The sequence below is a fragment of the Molothrus ater genome, chromosome 3, assembly GCF_012460135.2.
Source record: "Molothrus ater isolate BHLD 08-10-18 breed brown headed cowbird chromosome 3, BPBGC_Mater_1.1, whole genome shotgun sequence".
In the NCBI taxonomy this organism is placed as follows: Eukaryota; Metazoa; Chordata; class Aves; order Passeriformes; family Icteridae; genus Molothrus; species Molothrus ater.
This window is the reverse complement of record NC_050480.2, coordinates 102,006,776-102,020,729: the sequence shown is the minus strand read 5'-3', so window position 1 is coordinate 102,020,729 and position 13,954 is coordinate 102,006,776. Positions and strand designations below refer to the sequence as shown.

Below are 13,954 nucleotides of genomic sequence, written 5' to 3'. Positions count from 1 at the left end.
GTGTTGTTTCACTCTAATCTGCCCCAAGGCAAAGTCCAACCACTGGTCAGAAGCAGGTGTTCATGTAATTCTAATATCAGAAGTTAGAGAGTCTGAGTACTAGAAAGCTTAGAGAAATGCTGGTATCAGCCTTGCTGTTATCCTCTTGAGGTTTAGGGATGAGAGAATAAAAATTGCTAGTTACTGCACGAGGAAATGATTGGTGGTGAAAATTACTTGTGAAAATTAAAAGGAATGAGAAAAAGAAATTTAGCCATTTAAATGCTACAGTGGCATTTTTTTTATTTTATGCAATGCCCTTAAGAGCATAATTGAGATATATACTGACATAATTTATTTGATTTTTCAAATCCTGAGAAGAAACAGTATTCCTCATCCTATGAAGATTCACTGTGCAGAAGAATAGCAGAGTGTTTTGGGACGTGTGTCTCTTCCAATGCTGCTTTAGAGTATAGTCACAAACGTCCTCTGTCGCACTTCACTCTGAAATAACAGGTAAAAAAATTCTCATTTGAGAATAAACAGGAATGTTTATCCAGCAAGTTTCTACCAACTAAATACTGCTGTTAACATGTTTCTCACATTTACTCTTCCTTTCTTGAGCTTTAGCTACCTAGAGAATTTTCTAAATCTGGTAGTTTGAGTAAGGAGTCTTACAGGGTACTCATACCTACGGGGTTCTGTGCAGCTTACTTCCATTTGTATTTGCCAAAGCTGATCTTAATGTCCTAGCATTTGAGGCATCTTGTGCTTTTATAACTTCACTGAAAATTCTATTTACTGTGTTGAAAGTATTCTGACTATTTTGAATTTACCTTGATAACTATGCTTTTTCATATTTCTTACTCATTAAATTATTTTTACAAGACCCAAGGCTGATAAAAATATCTATGGGCGATTGCTCATACCAGAGCCACAGTCACAGAGGATGTGCAGAGGAAGGAGTTGGACAAGCTACAGTTTCTGCTTTCTGGAGGAAGCCTCTCTTATGAAGGCTGAGGCTGAATCGACAAATACTGATGTTTTCTCATCAGCCACACCTGTTTTTTTTGTAAAGAGGAACTTATTTTTTCCTAAGAGGAATTTAATCTTCAGTCCACCATAGGACACTTTTTTAAAATTCTAAATATATCTACAAAACAAAATTCATTTGAGACATGACTGATGAAATCCAACACATGCCTTGGTTTAATCTTGCCAATCATCTTATAGTCACAGTGTTTAACTGATTCTTATTACCCCCGATGCACATTTTATGTGACTGGAGGGGTGGTAGCAGGATAATTCCAGGTTTTTTCCTGAAATTATCAGTTTTCATGTATAATTCTTACTTATCTTGCAGGTTGCTGCTTACATGCCATATCTTGGACCACTGCTCAGTTCTCAGCAGTAGGTACAAGCATGTATGTCCACAATTTTTTTCCCCTAAACTTAACCATATCTTTTTGTGGATACTGTAAATAGAGGCAAGGGAGGAAAAATCCACCTACAAGACTTTATCAGAGGAAGACTAGAGAAGTATCTCAGCACACTGAAATGCAGTCACTCCTGCCTTCCAGCTCCCACTGAGATCTGAAATCAGTCAATGCTGCCAGAAATTGATATGGAGGGAAGCAGCAGTTCCCCCTGAGAGAGTGAATGGTGCAGCTCCCCCTCCCTGGGCTCAGCAGCAACAGGCAGGAGCTGCCTCTCGCAATAAATAACGAGCTGCTTCCCTGAATCCTGAACTCGGCAGGATCCAACAACTTCTGCCTCTCACTAAAGCTGGGAGTCTGCTGAGAGGGAGCCAACCCACCTCACCATGAATCTGTGGGGTGGGCAGGTGTGGTGGCAGAGCCTGCAGCAGCCTGAAGACCATTGTCATTAGCAGAAAGAGGGGCACGGAATGCATGGTCACAGGCACCACCAGTATCAGAGAGGAGGTGAAAGATTAAGCGGGAGAAAATATTCTTAAGAATTACTATGATAAAGAGGAAGAACAAATTAGGAAAATATCTGGGTCACACAAGCTTATTATAACAGAAAATCTTTCTAGACAGTTTGTCAACAACATTACTCCAGAAGAGCATTGCTGATTGTTGTAGGACATCACAGACCACTAATGATTTCTGAAACATTTAATTTGATTCCCCTTCCTGACTGTTATTGTCCCTCACTGACATTTAATTGACCCTGTTTTTTCATAACCAAATAATCTTCATTAGAAACAAAGTGAAAAGAGAAAGATATTACCAAAGATGCTCAAAGATAATACCAGGTGCTCAAAGAATCATTTGACTGATGCATGTAATTGCTATCATATTGTTTCAACTTTTTTTTTCCAAAAATATTTTATTGGGTTACATCTTTAAAAATACAATATTGCAGAGCATCAAAATGGTATTTTCAGATCTGCATAAGAGATTTGCATGCTAAGAGTAAAATAACCAGCAATCCCATTTTGTACATGTGGGTGTTCATATTTCCTACATACCTCTCAAACCTCATCTCAAATGTTTAAAGTGCAACTTTATTCTGAATATGAAGCACTAGGATAAAGCATATCTATATGCTTATATTTGCCTCCCAAGCATATTCATATGCAAAAATTTGCCTCCCAAGTCTCTCATTCTTAGCTGAGCTTCACATCAACTTGTCTATTCCTTTTTGTTTTCATTAAAAACAATCATGCCTAATTTATAGGCAAGGTAAAGACAATTCAAGAGAGAGTAAAACAGACCTACAAAGCAAGCAGATTAAAAAATTATACAGGTTTAGCATTTCATTATGAAATGTGCTGTTAAGTAGGGCCCAAAACATTAATAGTCTCTGAGGTTTTGTTTCCTTCGTGTCTGGCTTCAAAAGACTTAATGAGCCTAGAACCACATGTTTTAAAATTATCTACCTCTCCCAGACAAAGATCTTCAAGAAAATATGTTGGAAACCCAAAATATTGTGACACGTTTTCTCTATAATTCAGTACTACATGTTTAAATATGTAATACAGTAATTGCCTCAAGGATTACAAGAATAGCTACAAAAGTTGTTAACTGAGATTACCAGTCACCCCACAATATTCTTTTAATTTACAATTTCCTCATACTCCTCATGCCCCAAAGGACAGAGCTATTCCTTTCTCCTGGCATTCCGTTGTCACAAATCTAGAAGACAGGACCTCCTTTCCCTTTCCTTTTCCCCTTCCTTTTCCCTTCCCTTCCCTTCCTTCCCTTCCCTTCCCTTCCCTTCCCTTCCCTTCCCTTCCCTTCCCTTCCCTTCCCTTCCCTTCCCTTCCCTTCCCTTCCCTTCCTATACTGCAATAGTCTTGACCCTTCCTAGGTACCCAGATTTGAGAAAGGAACTGCAATATAGCAAGAAACTTATAAGTCAGATTTTCAAAACAGGTAAAATAGAGAACTACCCCTACATTAATAGAGCAGTACTTCAGAAAAAGCTTCAAGCTTAACTGTGCAAAAGATTTACTGTGTATTTTAGGAAGAACCATTATCGTCAGTGTCATGTGTTGCCATAGATTAATAAAGATTTCCTGGTATTTGCTAACCAATGATTTCCAACCACTGTCATCTAAAAATGTGACCCACCTGGAATTCTTTAACTGTCAAAAAAAACCTATGTCTGAACTGCCTAGGGTGGTGTTCTACTGTGACACCTTTATTTAAATAAATAAATATCTCTAGTAAAGACAGTTGGAGGCTGTGAATAGCTGCAATCAGCTAAATGCTTAGCTAGGTCTGCAAGACAGTTTTTTTTCTTTCCATTGTCTAAATACCTACAAGATGATCCTGAAGCTTAGTGCATCCCATAGTATTAATGAGGAATAATGATAACCCTATTTGGAATAAGAAATATTTCACTTTAAGCTCATACGCATAGTGGCCTGACCAGGCTAGGCTGATTTTCTGTAGCTGAGAGAAGAAAAAGGAAGGAATTACCTCAGATCATAGCTAGCACTCACTTCTTGTTGCATCAAGTCAAATGAAATCTTCAGTCTTGTTCTCACTGCCAGTCCTTCTCCCCTTTCCTGAACCAAAGCCTCTGCTGCCTTCCCTAGAGCTGCCTTGTGTCTCTTCTCCTTGCTCTTTTACTTTAGCATGAAAACTCTCAGCCAGAATCAACAGCAGATGTGAAGAATTAAGCACACTGCAAGGAACAGGAACAGCATTTGAACTATTGCTCATGCTTTATTCTTGCCTCTCCTGTACAAATGCTTTTGGCTCAGAAAAAAAAAGAAAAAAAGGGTTTTTTCTGGTTTACCAGCTAGTTGGCTGTAGAACTACAGTGCAAAAAAATCACACAATCTTTTCCCAATCAATTGAAATAGGTTTGACAAATTCCATGAGCAAACGTGCATTATGCCTGTTCAATGCATGTGCTTATTGCATAATTTAACATGAACATTCATTGCATTTTAAAGAATAGAAAATGGTGAGAAAAAACTTGGTGCCAAAAAAGGCTTTAATGGTAAAGTCATTGAAGCTATGCTGGTCAGCTGCCAGTAGACAGAGGAGAAAGCACTGTGATTACAGGCCAAGTTGATTTGAGAGAACTGATGGGAAGAGGGTGAGTAGTTTTGTATTTGAGTTTTCTAATCCCTCAAGTCTCTGTGTGTCTTACTCCATCCTCTTTCTACATAGAGTTCGAACCATATTGATTGATTCTTCTTTTATATGTGTTGGATCTCATTCAAAACTGAAAGTACTCCAAGGAAATGCTATTTGATCCTGTGGATTAAAGCATATTCTGATATAGGAGCTATATATATAACAGAACTGTTGTAGCTTCCATATTTTGTTGCCTGACAAAATCAGTCCTAAGGATACACTAAGCCTGGACAGGGCCTGTGCAATCCTCAGAACCATTTTGGAACTTCTGTAACAATTGTGAGAGAGAGCTATTTCCTCTTTTTACTGCTTTATATACTTTATACCCCATGTTTTGCTCTGCTTTTCCCCTCCTACTTCAAAATAATTTCCCTTGTTAAGAATTTGAAAATAGTGTTCATAAATACATCTATCAGTTTAAATAATAAACTTAATGATTAATGTGAGTTGTTGGACAGATTGGTTTTCTGTTATTCTGTTTTTTTTTCCGAGAACTAACTATAAGACAGCTGAAGTCTTTAATGTTTTTTTATTTTGATTTAATACTTCTTATAATGCTTTATAGTTATCTTAACTGCCAGTAAATTGCTCTTAGAACAAAAACATATAACAAAGAGAGTTATATGACAAAGAAGAAGATATATTTATGCACAGAAAAATAAGTAATGTGTCATCAATGTCTTACAAATAGCTTGCAGTATATTTAGACCGTATATTTAGAGAACTGATGTGCAAGAAATTCTTCACACATAATCTCCTTATACTTTATTAATTACAGTTTCTAAAAAATACCTTCTTACTTCTTGGGCTGAAGCAACACTGAAAATAAGAGTAATGAAAAAATTCAATCTTCACTAGAAGGATAAAAATGTCATCATGGTGTAGGAATCAAATGTATGTTTTCATGTGTTGTATTATGAGTGGTATTGCTATGGAAAAAGAATAATTGTGTATATTCTTCTGCAAGACATTTACATGAGTTCTACAAAGAATTCTTACTACAATACCCACACATGGTATGTATAAAATCAACATATATTATTTGAGCACTGCAAAATGGTCTGCTCTGGTATACTCAAAGAGTTCGATTCCTTTTGCTCACAAAAAAACTTAAGTTGAAAAGTAATAAAGGGATAATTTGATCACAGTGAATCAGTAGCTGAATGGCAAGGAAAGACTAGATATCAAAAGTTCTAGAGATCAAATCTTCATACTATAATGAAAAAAAACCATCTTTATACAAGTTCACTAGGGAACATCAGATAGCTAAATGAAATTTTGTGTGCAGAGTCATACAACAGGTGAATGCTAAGTAATCAAACATGCCACAAAATTCTAACTATACAAGTTTGTTTCCGTAGTGTGCAAAATATAGAAATAGGCCTTCTTTGTCAGGAGATTTAAGAATTCATAGATTGCAAGGAGGGTTTGAGTTAAGGGACCTTAAAGATCACCAAGTTCCAGCCCCCCTGCCATGGGAAGGGACACCTTCCACAGACCAGGCTGCTCAGAAGTCCCATCCAAACTGGCCTTGAACACCCCCAGGGATGGGACATCCAAAACCTCTCTAGGCAACCTGTTCCAATGTCTTGTCCCTCTCAGTGAAGAATATCTTTCTAACATCAAATAAAAACATTCTCTCAATTAAAACTTAAACAAGTTCCCCTTAGTTCTATCAATACATGGTGTTTTACACAGTCCATCTCCAGCTTTCTTGTACCTTTAGGTAGCTGCTGTAAGGTCTCCCCAGAGCCTTCTCTTCTCCAGCCTGAACAAACCCAACTCCCTCACACTGTCTTCATAAGGAGAGGTGCTCAACCTTTAGAAGACAATTCTGAACACCTTGATATGTGCTTACATTGTGATAAATTTGCTTGATGACTGTGGTGCATTGCATTTCAGAGACAAATACTCTTATACTCACCAGCCATGGTCCTGTGTAGCAATGGAAATGAAATATTGCTGTCACTGGAGGTACAAATGACAAAGAAAAATGCTCTGTACACCACTTCAGACCTATATCCATAACCAGTAGGCAACCTCTTTTTCGCAATCCTTCTAAAGCTACATGATTACTTCTCTTCTAGGCTTTGCTTTAATACATACCTGATGTCAAAAATGTTACTTAGGAGTTGGAATAATGCAGAAAAGCTTCAGTAGAAGCTTCAGTAGAATGTGAATTAAATGAGGACAGTTATAGCACTGACAAAAACTCGCCTGTTCGTAGCTTTTTACCTTAAAACATTTCTCTGCTCTTTTACTGTCTGTATGATCTCACTTCACTGGAAACATGGTGGAGAGAGGGAGGGAGGGGAGGCAGAAAGGGATGCTCTTTCTGAAAAGAAAGATTAAACTGGAAAGAGCTTATACTAAACTGAGAAACTGCGAAAAGGTACTCTGAAAATTTAGTTTCTATTGGAAAAGCAAATTAGGTGGACAGAATATTTCCCCACTCTGTCTTAAACTATATTCTTGAGAATGAGGCCCAAAAGATCACCAAAATATGATGCCCTTGGCACAAAGGAGATCATTCTTTTACCAGTATTTCCCCAGCCTGCAACAGCAACAGAGCTGCAGATCAGGCAGACTGGTTTATGGTTATTTCTTGCACTAGAAAAAAATAGTTTCCTGCTTCCATAAATATTTAAAATCAGCATATTTGTTATAATAAGGAAGGAAGAAATTAGAAAGTCTTCTTATAGACAACAAAGTGACAAAAAGTAATAGTAGTCAAGGAAAAGTTTTTAACTCCTGTTACTTTTAATGTCAGATAGAGATTAAAATACCTAAGACTGAAATATAACAGACCCTTACAAGGGTCTTTGGCAGAGACCACAGGAGCAGTCCCACTCACCCCTTCTTGCCTGGCTGGTTTCCCATAGCAGCATCTCCCTGAGTGGAGCAGGGCAGGCAGCAGCTGCCATAGCCCTTCCCTGCACCCCATGCTCCCCATTACTTCCCCACAGAGTAGTGCTGATTTCCTACTGCATAGTGTGTGTGTGGCCTTTGAACTGACAAAACTGAAAAATTCTGTATCTAGACTTCAAATCAGGCATACATATAAAAATCTGTCCACACTCCTGTAATATCCACGTTTTCTGCATCTGCATTTCTGAGAAGAAATTACCCTGGGAACAAGCTATCCACTTATTTCTGGTATTTTGACAAGCTTTTTCTCACATGCATTGATGATGAATGGTCTAGTCCCTCCATCGAGTATCAGAAGAGAAAAAGCATTTCTTCTGGAAGTACAAAAGCCAAGATAGCAATCATTCTGCCCAAGTCCTAAAGAAAAGGTTGGTAAATTTCCTCAATTAAAAGAAAATTGCCTTTTCTCACTGTCCTGAAGGCTACAGCTGACTCTCTTGTGTGCTGCTTTCTTTGTTCCTTAGCCCTGGAAGGCTCAGCCTTGGTGACTGCCAAGGTAACATCATCACCACTGGGGAAGTAGCAGGAGTGCTGCCCCACTTGAGAAGCAGCACTGCACCCAATCTCTTCCAGCCTCTCTGGTGCAGAATGAAAGCAAGCCATGTTCTGCAGGGTCCTTCCAAACCAGGACTCTGAGTGGGCTCCCATCCTGATGCTTTGTTCAGCCAACTGTGAACAGACTCTGAGCAGCCTCTCTCCCCTTCCTTCTTCTCCCTGGTTTTGGAAAACTCTGTTTGGTGTGTACTTCTGGGAAGTTTGAGCCAGGTCTTGTTTTATACCGGCAGCAATCCAAGGACATTTTTCCACGGAAATCATAAATTTATATGGTGTTTGTTTCAGCCCATATATTTTAGATTCTGGAAATAGTTGTCCATGGTTGAGATTTGCAAAATGTTTTCTAAGTTAATCTGAGCCACTTCCATCTGAAAGTGCTACACAATGTAGCTTCAAAGCTGAGCAGCACTTTTCATGAAGTAATAAAAAAAACCAAAACATAAAAAACCCCAAACCAACCATAAGAAGGGAAACAGGTAAGCAGTCCATATTGTACTCACACCAGCTTTAATTGCAACTCTGGACAAGGTACTATTATTGCTAGAAATAATACTCTGCTTTGTTTTATGTTGCTTTTATGTTTGAGTCCTGACCTTGACATCAAACACAGGTTTTTTGGGGTCTTGAGGAATTTTTTTTTTATTCATCCAGTCACACTGAAACTGTCAATTTATAATTTCTGCTACCAGGTTTCTAGTCTTGACAAAGGTTATTTTTATTCTTGGTTCTATATAGAAAGTGCTATTATTTCATATGATTAGTATTAGGATTTTAAAATGTCTTAAATTGTAGTTTTCTGGAACCATAACCACTGATGGAAAATCAGAATAAAATGTCAGAGTTTTAACAATGCTCTCCTTTACAAGTCTCCATCTCTTGACATTAAAATATTTAGCAGAGTCTGAATTATTCCTGCAGCTTGGAGAAAATTCAGCTTTTTGAACATGGAAATTAAAAATTTGTAGTGGAGAGAGACAGTAACTTAGAAAAATGTATCACAAATAATTTTAAGTAACAGCAACAAATGTAACTTTAGAAATTAGAAGAGTTTCATAACATCAATGGCCAGTTCATGAGTAAATTGGCCCTCTGTGGATTTGTTTACTGACCAGGAAAGAGATATGACAAAAATGATCTTTTCATGTCCTTTTAAAATGACAAAAATAAGATAATCTGCAGGTGGTCTTTTTTGATAAATCATTTTTAAGCTTAGTGGCTACCCTGTGTTGTGTTCTGACATCTTGACAAGAGAAAAAGTGCTTATAATGCTCCTACAGGGTTTGTTCTAAAGCCTTTCCCTACTGTTAAGCAGTAAATCAGTGACTGACAAGATTCCTAACCCACCACCTCCTGCCAGGGTGACATTAAATTTACACCTTTTACTGTAATCTCTTTCCAGCTACCTAATAAGGACAAGGGAAAAGTCACTTTTAGTATCCCAGTTCCAAACCTTGGGCAATTTCTTCATCAAACTGTACTGGTGGAATGTTAGAAGGTGCCCCACCTAAAAGAGTTGTGACAGCCTGTTAAAATAACTCTGCCTTATTCAAAGGTGGAAAAGGGCTTAAAATTTTTGACATATAAATTACTGTACAGCATATTATTCACTTTAGCATATCTGTAAAGGAGTACATCTGTACCTTTATACCACAGTGTCTATGCTTCTATCTCCCTAGAAATATATCAAATTAGGAGGTTTGCACTGTTTTGGGACTGATGTGGCTCCCTGCATGGTGGGAGTGTTACTCCCAATTTTATTGGAGTACTTTTATTCTGAGCATGGCCAGTTTATCCCTCCAGCCAGCTGGCCTTTGACATTGCTAAGGCATAAATAAGAAGCTGTGACCCTCTTGCTGGGATGATAAGCTTTTTGTTAACCTCTGGAAGCCACTGGTAAACACACTACTCCTTGGAATGTCTACAGCTCAGAGGGAAAGAGAAAAAAGGGAAGGGTAACCCTTGGAGTAGCTCAGTTGGCTGGAGCACAGTGCTAATAGTGCCAAGATTGTGGGTTCAGTCCCTGTACTGCTCATTTCAGGAGGTGGAATCAGTGTTCTTGTGCATCTCTTCCAAGTCAGAATACTGTGTAATATTTTCTACCTTGACAGCATGCCACAGTCATCCCACAAGAGGGATGAAAGGAGGCTTCCATCAGGACTTCCTGGACAGATGGTCTACTTCATAGTAACACAGCATCACAGAACAGCTCTTATGGGAAAGTACCCTTGGAGATTGCCTAGTCCAAATCTCCCTCTCAAAGCAGGATGAGCCAGACTAGGTTACCCAAGCCTGCAAGGATATTTCTAAGCAATGCTAAGACCACCCTGAGCCTCCTTGCCTATATGGTAAAAAGTCCTAGATATATCAGTCCTTCCTTGTATATCTCCTGATAACCATAACTGGACTTGCTCCAATAGGCCTGTATCTCTTGTGCTGTGGAACCCATCAACAGACCTGAGAACTCCAGCTGTGCCTTGCCAGCAAAAAGTTAGGGGGGAAGGATCACGTCCCTTGACCTGCTCCTTCTCATGCATCCTGGGATGCATTTGGCCTGATACAATATTGCTTTTACAGCTCGTGTTGAGCTTTCTGGCCACCAGAAGCCAGGTGATATTCTGCAAAGTTGTTTTGTAGCCAGTCAACCCCAGCATACAGTTGCTGCATGGGGTTGGTCCTTCTCAGTGGCAGGACTATACACTTCCCCTTGTTAAACTTCATGTGGCTCTTGTCGGCAGTCTTGTCATAAAGCCAAACCTAGTTTATGGGTCTGCAGAAAATTGTGGGTCTAGGCTAAGTACCCCTCACAGGTTTTGTGGGAAAAAATGAAAGAATATTTTTAAGAGTAAGCAGTGTCTCCTCTGCCTCCTTCTGTGTTACATTACAGAACCTTCTTTGAACTAGACGGGGGCAATGGTATCAGCTCTGCCAGCAAATGGATTTTGTCAGGCCAGCAAAGACAGCTTTTCAGCATACTTTTAAGAACAAAGGCACAAACAGCATATTTTTATTGCTTTTATTTAATGACACAGAATATAGATTCTTACACCTCAACAGACTCCAATTGGCTCTATCATAGCTCTGCTTTGATAAATTTGTCCTCAGCTAAGTATTGAAGGTCAAAAGTCTAGGTCCTCATAAATAACTCATAAAACTTTTATGGCATCATAAAAGAGAAGAGAAGAAGAATGAGGTGAATGTCTACTGTTTTAGCAGCTGTACAAATCCAGAAACTAAGTTAAGAAAATTCATTGCTTTAATTGTACAGCTAAACACTATAAGAAATAATATCCCTTATGGGCTGCGCCCTGTTTAGAGTCAGATTTTCTTAGACTGTCAGTCACAGAAGGAATAAAACCTTGGCCTTAAATCTAGTGATCTTAATTTGTTCCCAGAGAATCCAACAACAGTAACGTTAAAGTAAGTATTGGATTTTATTTCCTGTTTTCTCATGCCATGCTCAACAGATTAATATACAAGGACTGTTTTCCTTATAATTCTCAGTTGTGTCTAGGCTACAGATTTTCTGAGACAAAGTTGGAAGAACAAAACTCATATCTGTTGTGTTTTCTAGCAATTCTGTCCAAAGCCTATCTAATCCTTCTGTTTCCCACTAGAAAGAAAAAAGGAGAAAACTCATATCAAATCTCATTTAAAAAATAGTTTTTGAATATCTATACTGGTTAATTACATTGGTTATGGATCCAGCTGAAATTCCAAATCTTTCGGGGTTCATCGATTTATTTTTTAATTTTTGTTTCACCTTCTGGAAATGTTCTGATATATATACATCATGAATAATGATAACATTGACCTATACTTTGCATTTGAACATTAAAACTGTGAATGTAAATGTGTTTATGTGTGCACATGAGCATGAAGTTATTACATGCAATGTCACTTTGGAATTCAGCCAGATCTTAAATAAGATTTATATTTACTTCATTCAGGCTTAAGAAGACTTTTGTACATACATTTTACACATAAATATAATAGATATAGATGTGTGTAAATACACACACCCACAACCACACAGATACACACGCCCCTTAAACCTACCTAAACCTGTTCATATGCTATATGTAGTGTGCATATATATATATATAATTTTTACTTTTGTATATATTCAACATTTACAGATATAAAGAGAGAGAGAGAGAGAAGAAAAGAGAGAGGCAGAGAACTGAGTGAGTGAGAGAATGGAGAGAATTCTTCACGGGTCCCAAGTTTCCCAACCTTCTAAGTCTTTACAGGGTAACTTTGGTTTGGATGAGCAATATGTTGAACTATTTATTTTCCCCCCAGGACAACAGCAGGCCTTTGATGGATGTCTAAATCCTATTCTTCAGCAGCAGCAGCAGCAGCATCTGTGACACAAGATCTCTAGAGGAAGTGACTTTTGGAACTCACTCATACTTCTGTCCCTCTGTTCTTGCAATCCGATACTATATTGCATTTTATCTTCAGCTGCCATTCCCTCGTGATTTTCTTCCATTTTTTCCTTCATCTTCCAGCTTTCCATGTTCCTTTGTCCTTCTGCAGTATCCTTCCCCCATAAACATACAAACCACTTTTTTTTGTTGTTCTTTTTTTTCCACTTGGTTATGTACTCAAGAGCTTCAAAGGAAACTGAGCACAGCTATCAATTATGCTTGTTTCCCCATTTGAAAACAGAGGGCAGAGAAAACATGAGTGGAGGTCTCCCTCGAGACAGAACTATGCACCTGGATTATGAGCCTTAATGAGAATATATGAATGTAGCAAAGCATAAAAAGTCATATCATTGAGTGAAAAGCAGGGGTTCATGAGTTTAGAAAGTAGAGCATAGCATAATCTCACAAGTATTTCAGGTGATTGTTTTCTATTTTTTCATCCTACTCAGATTTTTTCTATAACCATGCAATCAAATCAAAGCAAGAAAAAGTGTTTCCTGATTTTTTTTGCCTTTTAAACTAAATAGTTTTCAACTTTGAAGATTTGAGGCTTTTGGAGTTTATTTATTTTCTCCAAAAACTATACCTCAGGGGGTCACAACCTTGAATATCTATATTAATTTCATTTTTCTTGTGGAATTCATGCTTCCACAACCCTGATAGTAATTTAACATATTTTTATGTAGTTCTAGTGGGGCTTGTTCTCTAGAGTTCAATCTTAGCCAACAGCTTGCTGTGATCCTAATGAAAATCTGTATCTGTCACACTGCAAAAATTGCCTAAAATGGTACTTCAAAAACTAATACTTCGGCTTGCAGAAAATATGCAAATAGACATCCTAAATGTAATATGCCATAATTTTAATGAAATCAGCTGCTCAGCACTTACATTTATGGAAATAAATACATATTAAAAATGTGTACTGGCTTGCTAGGCTAATTTGTGATGTTCTTTCTGCTGCACTCAGTCACTGAAAATTCATGTCTCAACTCTATGAGGTGGATCTGAACTTAATGAAATAAAGTGACAGTTCTTTGCATTTTAGGTTGTACAAACTTGATAGGAAAGTTTATTTCTGTATATGTCTGGATAGTATAAAAATAAACTGGAAAGGGAAATACTAGGTTAAGAAAAATTTCCTTCTGACCATTGATTAAATAAGTAATAACACTATATACATTTCCTTTTTTCATTAGTATCTATCAGACATGAAATTATTAATGACAAAAATTAAAGTAAAAAAATAGATCCTTATAAATATAAATCATATTAAAATATAAACAGTGGTATAAGTTCCTTAGTTAACCTGAAATTGAACAATACCAGTAATTTGACTTTTTTCTTAAAATTCAGCTTTAACTTGATTGACTCAAGTCAGAACCTACGTAAATATGAAACAAATACAAATGAATACTGCTTCTAAATTTAAAATATTAAAATCTA

The 13,954-nt window shown here is 37.6% G+C and overlaps 1 long non-coding RNA gene across 1 annotated transcript; it reads right to left on the bottom strand.

Annotated features, from left to right (window-relative positions):
• Positions 1 to 248: 248 nt before the first annotated feature.
• Positions 249 to 4,018, bottom strand: LOC118685710 (uncharacterized). Its single transcript, XR_004980018.1, has 2 exons — positions 3,930 to 4,018; positions 249 to 483 (listed from the first exon to the last, which is right to left on the bottom strand). It is a non-coding gene; the product is annotated as an uncharacterized LOC118685710 (long non-coding RNA).
• Between the last annotated feature and the right edge of the window lie 9,936 nt (positions 4,019 to 13,954).